Source organism: Lepisma saccharinum, chromosome 10 (assembly GCF_977018435.1).
Source record: "Lepisma saccharinum chromosome 10, izLepSacc3.1, whole genome shotgun sequence".
Lineage (NCBI taxonomy): Eukaryota > Metazoa > Arthropoda > Insecta > Zygentoma > Lepismatidae > Lepisma > Lepisma saccharinum.
Genome location: NC_139238.1, coordinates 35,741,055 through 35,751,446, shown reverse-complemented (window position 1 = coordinate 35,751,446; position 10,392 = coordinate 35,741,055).

Below are 10,392 nucleotides of genomic sequence, written 5' to 3'. Positions count from 1 at the left end.
ATGTGTCATTACTTAATATAAATGCGACATGAGAGCATGTCCATGGACGTCCGCAGGATTTTTTCCAGGGAGGGGCAAGGAAGGTATTTTTTTCCCAGGGGGGCAAACAAGTCACATTTCCCCCCAAAAGAGTGTAGTTCCCTAAAAAACATTGCTTAAATTTGAATTTATGGTGTTAATGCAATAATTAACACATATTATTGTGGCTAAAATGAAATTATATGTGTGAAATACATAATTTTTGGTTGACTTTCATTTTCCAGGGGGGCACAGCCCCCTTGCCCCCCCTTCCGGACGCCCATGACCATGTGTGTATATTTCGAGGACGCAAAAATAAAAATAAACAAAGATATAAGTAAACAACGACAGGCCCTCTTGAATTTAATGACAAATTATTGTTTTTGGTTTATAAAAAAATACATTTATGAAAACCTTCGTTACTGTAAGACACACACACTTCAAGTTATACCAGCAAAAAAAAAGCATGATTTGTTATTGGGGATATATACAATCAGGTGCATTGTCTGCTGCTATTACTCTGGTTTCAATTTATGAATCACTTCACTAAACCAGGATTCAAATCTTGGTCTGTCCATTTCTTGCTGATAATCACCCTTCCCTTTCTTTGCACGGAACAGTAAATATGCGCCTTCAACAAAGACTTCATTGCCGCCAGTGGGTGAAACAATAAGCCTCCCCCTTCCCCTCTCCCTTTCTCGTCGGTTTCTTCAGCCCTGGCGATGTTTTTGCACGGTGGTGCATAAAAAAAATCAATGTACGCCCCCGCCCCTCCCCTCACCGAGTTAAAGCACGTCTGGTCCAAATAATAAACATGTTTCTTCTCAACGGGGATATCTTTTAATACCGGGGACATTCTTTTGTCGTCAAACAACAAACAATCGTTTGCTCTTCCTAAACTCAAACCGCAAATCATTCAACACCCGGGATACAGTTCGTGCGCACATTGACGGCAAATCACCTCACGCCCTGTTTTACTTTGCTCTTGTTTCCGTAAGAAGGATTATGCATTTTAAACAACTTGCTTGAATTGAAGATCTTTTCTCTTTGGATGAAGCCCACAATAACACTCGCTGAACAGGAGACCTTGATTCAGCCATTCTCGCCGCTGTATAGCACGATTATTAATCACAATAAACATAGGGTTAAAATAGTGGGATGTGCAACACTGGTATCACGGATTCCACGCGCTCTGCAACGTATTCAGTCTTGCTCGACTCGCACTTGGGCTTCAGCGATTCCTCAACGCAATACAAACTCCAGTTGGCGAATCTGCGGATCCAAGTTCGTCTGCACAGTGATTGCATCCGATCAAGTCCACACCTGCTAATGGATATATTATTTTGTCTGTATTTTACAAATTAAATAACTGTTTTCTTGCAAGTATGCAGTTGTGTCGGAATAGAACCCGTCTCAGTGGAACTATATTCTGCGCGCACGTTTGGATCTACATATGTGAAAACCTGCTGCAAGGTTAACCTGACGCTTGGCTTAGGCCTGTTTGTTTGGCTGAGTAGCAGACGACACGAGAGTATCGGCAATAGTGTGCGAGCGACGTCTGCTGTTAGCCCGCGAAACGCTCTTTCTAAGGCCTCCTGCACTATAGTTCAGTCTTAATTCTGGTGCTGATAACATTGTTGTCTCAGCACGTGATGTAGATGTATTAGTGCAATTGGTAGCGTTATTTCACAAGATTAGATGTACGTAATTGTGGTTGCGAGCAGGAACATAAAAAAAAAAATACATTCCAGTACATGAAGTCAGGCAGAAGCTTTCATTTACGGATCCTGTCTTCGAAACTCTCATCCCATTCCACGCCATAACAGGATGCGACACAGTATCCTACATTGTTGGGATCAGTAAGAAGACAGCATGGAAAATATTTAACACTAATAATAATGATCTACTAAATCTTTGTGTTGACGAATTGAAACAAGAAACAACACACAAAGCAGAGAAGTTCATATGCAAGTTGTATGGTGTACTGGATGCAAGCGGTGTGATGAAGCCAGAGTAAAGCTGTTCAGCAAAGGAAAAACACCACAAGCACTGCCCCCACCCCTTACCGATGCACTACGGTTACATGTACAACGGGTCCACTATCAAGCCATGGTGTGGAGGCAGTCGGTCATACCAAAACCTGTGTTACTACCACCTACTATCTTGGGATGATAAATTGTTGATGGCCAGCTCGTTCCAAAACTTCAATCGCTGCCACCAATTCCACAACCCTGCTACGACATTGTCACCTGTGGATGTTTGGGTGGTTGCATATCCGATACATCTTCCTGCAAGAAAGACCAGCAGCTTGTATGTTCTGCAGCTTGCAAATGTGCAGATACTGGCACTAAGGAGTGCATGAATATCCGTGACTAGAAAAATGTTATACTATTTTTGTAGGCAAAATAAGGTTGAATAAGGATAACGTGCGGATTTATCATACACTGGTACTGTTAATATTTCAATAAGGTCTTATGCTTTTGAATAATATTATTATTTTGCATCTTTACTTCAGAAATGTTCTATACCTTTTTTCTGTATTAAAAACGTACTGTTACACTGTTTTATTCCTAGTTCAAAAGTATGGATACGAAACATTGCATGGATGCACGTAGCCGCCATTTTGTTTTTTAGCGATTTGGAACAAACAGCTTAAAATTTCAGATTAGAAAACATAATATTTGGATTCAGCATACCCAAAAACATAATGTTTGACACCAAGATCACTATTTTCTTTCTGCTCCCTCAAAAGTTATTAGGACTTCATTTCGTATTGCCGCCATTTTGTTTTTTAGCGATTTGGAGCACATAGCTTAAAATTTTAGATTAGAAAACATAATATTTTGATTCAGCATACCCAAAAACATAACGTTTGACACCAAGATCACTATTTTGATTCTGCTCCTTCAAAAGTTAATATAGGGTGACCATCCGTACTGATTTTCGCAGTACAGTCCTTTTTTTTGATGGGCTGTCCTGCAGAATGCGAAGCCATGTATTAAATTAAGATATGTCCTTTTTTTCACATATGTCCTGCGAAATGTCCTGATTTCTACTCCGGTCTCCGAAGTCCAAATATTTATTTTCTATTTATATTTTCTTTTGTTTTTTTCCATGTCAACAGTTTATGCAGTACATACTTTTCTGTTGTGGTCGGGCTGGAGAGAATGAACATCCGGTTAGAACAATGCGTAGTTACCATGGTAGAGAGCAGGTTGTAGACAGTTGCGAACAAAAGGGTCACGTGGCGCCGATCTGTCCAGTTGTTGCGGGGTGCGTAGAGTGGAAGTCTCGTTCCTGAAGTGCACGTCTCGTATTTCAACACTGTCGGGTGAAGATGCCTCCTAGGAGGAAATGTGCATTTAATTCAGAACTGAAATCTCTTTATCCATTTCTTAAGAGAGGCAAAAGCGATAGTGATGTTCACTGTGAAAAATGTTCAGGTGAGTTTTCAATTGCAAACAGTGGAAGGTCTGAAATAACACGACATTTGCAAACGGCAAAACACAAATCTGTCGACGCTGCTGCTGCATCTAGTGCTACTCTTTATACATTTTTTCGAAACAAGAATTTTGGGCCTAAAGAACAAAAATTGGCAGCAGCAGAAGCGTGTTTTGCATTTCATACAGTGCAACATAATCAATCGTTTCGTTCTACAGACTGTAGTTCGAAACTTGTTAAGAAGTGCTTCGAACCACAATATGCTTGTGCAAGAACAAAATGTGAAGCGATCGTGACAAATGTGATAAGCCCCTATGCAATTGCAGAGCTTCAGAAAGAGTTGGATCAGGTAAATTACATTACAGTTTACACAGATTCGTCGAACCATAAAGCTACGAAATTGTTTCCATTGTTGGTGCGCTACTTCCTTCCTTTGAGCGGAGTGCACGTTAAAGTTCTGGATTTTCAAGATCAGTGTGGTGAAACGTCCGATATTGTGTCTTCGTATATCCTGAAGACATTAAATGAATACAACATTGAAACTAAAGTTGTTGGATTATGTGCTGACAACACCAACTGCAACTTTGGAGGAGCAGCAAGAAAAGGTAAAAAAAATGTTTACAGTATTATTCAGGAATGCTTAAACAAACCAATTGTAGGTGTAGGTTGTTCTGCACATATAGTGAATAATTGTGTACAAACTGCGATGGACTGTTTACCTATTTGCATAGAAATCGTGGTGCACAATATATACTCATATTTTTACATATATTCAGTACGTGAACATGCTTTACGTAAATTTTGTGACTTCGTGGAGATAGAGTTCTCAAAGCTTCTTTCTTACAGCAAAACTAGGTGGCTCTCTTTGTTGCCAGCCGTAGAGCGCATACTTAAACTCTATCCAGCATTGAAATCATACTTTCTATCACAGGACAAGTGTCCCACAATCATTAAAATGTTCTTTGAGGACCCCCTATCTGAAATATGGCTTTATTTTATCCATTCCAATGCAGCACTTTTTAATGACTTTGTTCACTTTCTAGAGGGTCAATATGTTTCTATGATAGAAGGTTCTGCATTGATTACAGAACTTAAACAAAAATTAGTTGACAGATATAACTGCCTTGTTTTGCCTCTTATAGTGCAGTCGAAACTGAAAAGTCTGGAGGAAAATGGGTTTGTTTGTATGTCAAGTTTTAAGGAACATGTGCGTTCATTTTATTCAACTTGTATTGAATATATTAAGCAGTGGTCCTCTCCCTTTTCTGAAATGATTATGTTGGATTGGGTAAAACTGGATTCGATGATCGAATGGGACAGGGTGCAAAATAGCGTACAATTTTTCAACAAATGGTCAGGAAAGCAACTTAATGATTCTTATCTCTTTGATGAAATTTCAAATGTAAGAGCGTATGCTACTATTGGAAAACTGAAAGCATGGAACACTGCTAAAATGAGAGTAGATTTAAGATGGGTTGAGATATTCAAATATTTTCAGGAAAAATTAATTTCCTTTAATCAGGTATTTGATATTGTAGAGTTCAGTTTGTGCCTTCCAGCCACAAATGCACCCACTGAGAGAGTTTTCTCATTAATGAATAACATGTGGACTGCTGAGAAATCTCAATTGAAAACTGAAACTCTGAAACACATAATAATAACTAAATATAATTTCAGTTGTACCTGTAGTCAATTCCATGATATTGTTATGGAAAATACAAAGTCATTACATGCTATTCACTCGAAGCAAAAGTACAGAACCATTAAGGATGATATTTAAATATTGGTACATTTGGTTATGAAATATTTCTTAATTTGAAGTTATTGGAATTGTTTTAAAGACTTAAAGTGTAAGTGACATGTTCTCAACAAAATTTTGCTCACAACTGTAGTTTGTTTAATATGTAAAATTTAGTTTTCATTTTTGTTTTATGCCACTCATATACTTTGGGGGTTCATCAAATAAAAGAATAATTATTTTTAAAACTTTCGTCCTTTATGCCTTTCATTTTTTGAAGAAAGTCTGTCATGGTATGTGTGTGTACTGTTTTTTGCTGGTAAGGATCTGGTCACCCTAGTTAATAGGAACTCATTTCGTATGGCCGCCATTTTGTTTTTTAGCGATTTGAAGCATATAACTCCAAAATAGAGAGTGGCAAACAAAATATTCGTAATCAGCACATCAAATACATTCAGAAAATGTTGTTTGCCCGCTTTTCCTCAAAAATGCTTCCTACAGTCAGAATTTTCGAAAATTGTCCCAGTCTATTAGTCTTTGTTCGCAATTGCAGTTGCCACGCAGCCGCTTCCAAATTAAATATCGTGTGCAACGGCAACTTGACCCCACTATATCATTACAACACACACAAATTAGTGTAGTTTGTGAGTGTTGAATGCTTTCTATCTCAAGAGATCATTAACAAATCTACATCAATACGCACAGTAAAAGTAAAACAAAAATGCAAAACAATAATAACTATGAAATCTAATTGATTTATATTAACATAGTGCACAAACTAAACAAAAACTTACACATAGTAAAACCACTTCAACTATGTCATAATTTATTAACATCTTTAACCGGTTAGTAATGGAATTAGTTAGCTGCTTTACACTATCTGATATGTATGAAAGTAACAAATTAATTTCTAATTAATAATCACAATAATTATTTTAATTGAGTAATTTATTTTTACTCTTAATAACATTACAAATATGTACATCGTATAATTCTCACATATGTTTGTGGGGGAGGGGGAGGGGTTGTAGGTTACGAACTTTCTCCCCCTCACCAGTTTTCAATGATTTCGCACCCTGGTGGGTTGTGAAGTGTTGCAGTTCACAATGTCTTCAGTGAGGTGTTGCGACTTGTCGTGATCTTCGATGAAAAAATAAAAACAGCGGGCGACATAACTGAACACATCGCATCTAACGAGACTTGTTAGTGGATTGCGATACCAGTAGTCTCATTACACAACATCAGGCTACCATATACTTCAATTGGGTTACAATTATTAGAATAAAAAATAATAATGTAATTTTTTAATAAAGGCTCTAACGAGTATAGTAAGATAAAAAAAACTGCAAGCATACCCCTCCCAATTTAATATCCAGTCCCCCAACAAAATTCCTATGTCAATTTTAGGTTCACTGTTGGTATTGAAGAGTTGAATCTCGACCTCCAAATAATTTAATTCTCAATCGCCATACCAAAATTCCCACAACAGTCTAAGCGCAACAGTAATTAATACTCAAGACTTGGCTATCTCCCATCCTAGTGCTCAATTTCCTTACTATAGAGTTGGAAACTTCCCCAACCAAGGGTAATTCCACATCAGAATTCACGATAAAAAGTTAAGGTTTAATATGTAATAGCTGGCTGGATATTGTGCACCTCAAATAGTAGATACCGTGTTGCCGAGAGACTACACTAGTATGTCTTGTCGCGTGAAAATGCCATCTCTTCTCGTGTCTAGTCTCGTTAACAACACTAATAATACAATATAGTAACTGTTATAATTCCCTTGGAAATACACAACTTGCTATTTATATACGAGTGATGCTTAAATGACAACGTAGTTCAACTTCCGTCCTCCATTGTTCTATTATTTATTCAGTCAAATTTTCATCACAATCCCCAAGTTAAGTGGACTCAACCAGCTTTCACATACCCGCCTGTGGGCACCCCTGTTCGACATCCCACTGATTATATATATACGTATATAAAGTGACCTTCGACTTTCTTCAGTTCTATGTCTCAAGTTTTCGTTCAGTCAAAAGTTTTTTAAAGTGTTTGTTACATAATACACATGGAACTTTCTCACATTCCTCCCTGTGTAGTTCAAAGATTCATAAGACTCAGAATTGTAATCTGAATAAGGAAAATTAATTAAGAAATAAATACCAATAGTCGAAGCAAAGTTACCAAATTTGAAGAAGTTAAGTGAAAACAGCTCCTCTCTCACTCCTAAAAGAGAGCAATCGATGAGGTTGTTTTCTTTTACATATTCAACTTATCCATAATTTTGGCTTTCTGCCTTTCATTATTTAACAAAATTATTTTACGAATTCAACATATATTTTTCTTTCTGCCCTAACAAAACACATTACTATTACTAGGTGTATTTACCCCAATTATACATGAAACCTAATGTTTCACAGAGGAATGTGACGACATATAAACTACCGATAAAATGTGTGCGTAAATGGCTGTGTAATCCAACTGTAAGGACATACGTTTTGTCGGATCCTAAGTAAGTCTGTGTATTCACTCCCAATTAGCTTTTGGGCATAATTACGGCTCTTTTTTGTTCATAATTACTGCTTTGATTCGGCTGCGAAACCGGAGCGTAGAGCGATCTGTCCGCGCATGACGTCACGCCTGACGTCAAGGACCACGTGATCAGGTATGGCCCCAGCCTTCTCCTCTACTAGTCCATACTTTTCAGTATGGCACTACATTTTAAATAATGCTGATGGAATAAATCAATAAAGTTTGTTAAATGACAACGACTCCTTACCACAAGAATATAATTATACGGATATCCCCCATAACGGTTTGGGGTTCGACGTGCTGACCCCACGTCACCCCATTGCTGGTTAAAGATGTCCACACCTCTAGTTCTAACTGTTTGCATATATGCGGTTTACCGCTGCACAAGCGGTCGTTCTTCAATCTACCAAAGCTCAAAACATTGTTTGGACGCAACGGCAACACTCAACGCCCAACCCTGCCTGTTGTTGACCTGCGACTACTAGGGGTGGAAAGACCGCTCCCTCAAAATTCCGAGAAACGACGAAGTTGTAGGTTCCTACACTGACATCCACTATAGCTAAAACCAGGAAAACGAGAAAGAAATGTGGTTTTGGGTTTGTGCCACTCAAATTAAGAACAGTGTTTCTAACTGAAAGAAAAAAATACTGAAAAACTATTTTGCAATATTTGTCATGAAAGTAAAATTTTCAGCAAATGTAGAACAGTTTGCCGGGGCCACGTGAACGTTTCGGGGGGCCAGTGCCCCCCAAGGACGTCCCTGTAAATGATATAATACCATGGAGTTCCGTGAAATTATTTGCGCCCCATTTAATAAATATTGATTTCAGCCTGCAAGATAATTGGATTCAAAAAATTTCTTCCTCGCTTCGTTCGCAATTTATGTTTGTTCGCTGTAATGCATTGTAAATGACCAGACTGAGAAATAACACTTGCCTTAATTTATTTTGTTTTAAATGCATGGACAATTGTTTTGAGGAAAGGGAGCGTGCACATTTGAGAGACAATTTATGTAAGGCTTGAGCATGGATGTTTGCGAGTATCCATTCATCATTTTCATCATGCCATCACTCAACCCAAATCTTCGAAAATTAGCCAAAAGTGGCACAAGAAGCGAAGTAAAATAAAGCAAATCAATAATAATAATAATAATATTATAATAACATTATTTTTATTAACATTAATATTATTATTAAAATTATTATTATTATTGGTACGTATATCCTGGTACTTGCCCCCCCAGACAAAAATTCGTGGTTGCGCCTCTGCAACCGCGAAACGGATTAATCGAGAAACCAAATTTGAACACCAGAATAAGCGCGAAAGGAAAAACCGAGAAACGGATTAAGCGCGAAACAAAAATTTAACACCGGAATAAGGGCGAAAGGAACAACCGAGAAACGTATTAGCCCTAATCTCGAAACCAAAATTGAAAACAGGAATAAGAGCAATAGGAATTAGAGCGAAACGGACTAAGCGCAAACGGAATAATAGCGAAGGAGAGCGAAAAGATTAAGCGCGAGACGGATTTAACTTGAACGGAACAACCGCAAAGGAATAAGCGCGAAAGGAACAACCGCCAAAATTTCACTTTCGGGCTTAATCTCTTCGCGGTTGTCCTGGCGACCCAATGTGAGATTGCTTTTCTATTGATGACAGAAATAGATAGTCGCAGATTGTAGAAAGCAGGAATGTAAACAACATCGCCGACACAGGAGGTCTACGGATGGAATCGTCCACTTGCTGTGCTGTATTCGTTCCTTTCGAACAGTTCCAGTCAACCGTTGTTAGATGTCGCTAGCATCGCCTCGCCAGTGACGAAGGCCACAGAATAAAACTCAGAAAGAGATTTTATCGCTTCCGAATCTTGCAGAGTGCTGACTGCTAAATGCTGATCCTGTTGTGCCGATAGACTTTGCTCGCACGCATGGGGGGGAGGACCAGTGTTGCCACATGAAGGGAAATTTCTCTTTTGTAAGGAACTTCGGACCTAAATTTTAGCCAAGAGGGAAAAGGGAATTTCGATGAAAAATACCACAATTACAAGGAAATTTTAAGGTCATCTGACTACATTATTACAGTTTATGTTAATTTTGAATTTCATAGCCACATTTTTATGTTATTTATTTATTTTTCTATTCCTACTTGTTTCTGCTCCTTTAAGTTTATTGTACGTTGCCTTTATGTATCACTGGATAACAGAGGCAGGAAACACCAAAATATAAAGAATTGAAGAACCTGTCTTAAAAAATTATTATTACGTACATAAACTGGTAATATTGTCGTAAAGTAAACATTGCAGACTGACATTTTTTTCTGACACCGGCAAAAGCGAAGAGGAGGACTGATCCGGTACCCTCCACAGGCAACATGAGGAAAGGGCCCTGAGCCCACCCAAGGAAGACTTTCCGTCGCGGCAAACACTGTTTCGGCGGGAGGAGGAGGCGGGATAATGGCATGACTGTTTAGCCGCCGCAGTTGCCAGTGGTACTTACCGGAAACAGATCAGTGTTGCCATATTCCATTGACAGAAAAGAGCTAAGTCGCCTAATCGGGTCTATCTTACTCTGAAGGTGTCCAGTCACACTGGGGAACGATGCCGCAGTGGTAGAGTCGCCGCCTTGTAATCAAGGGATCCCGGGTTCGATACCCGGTGGAGG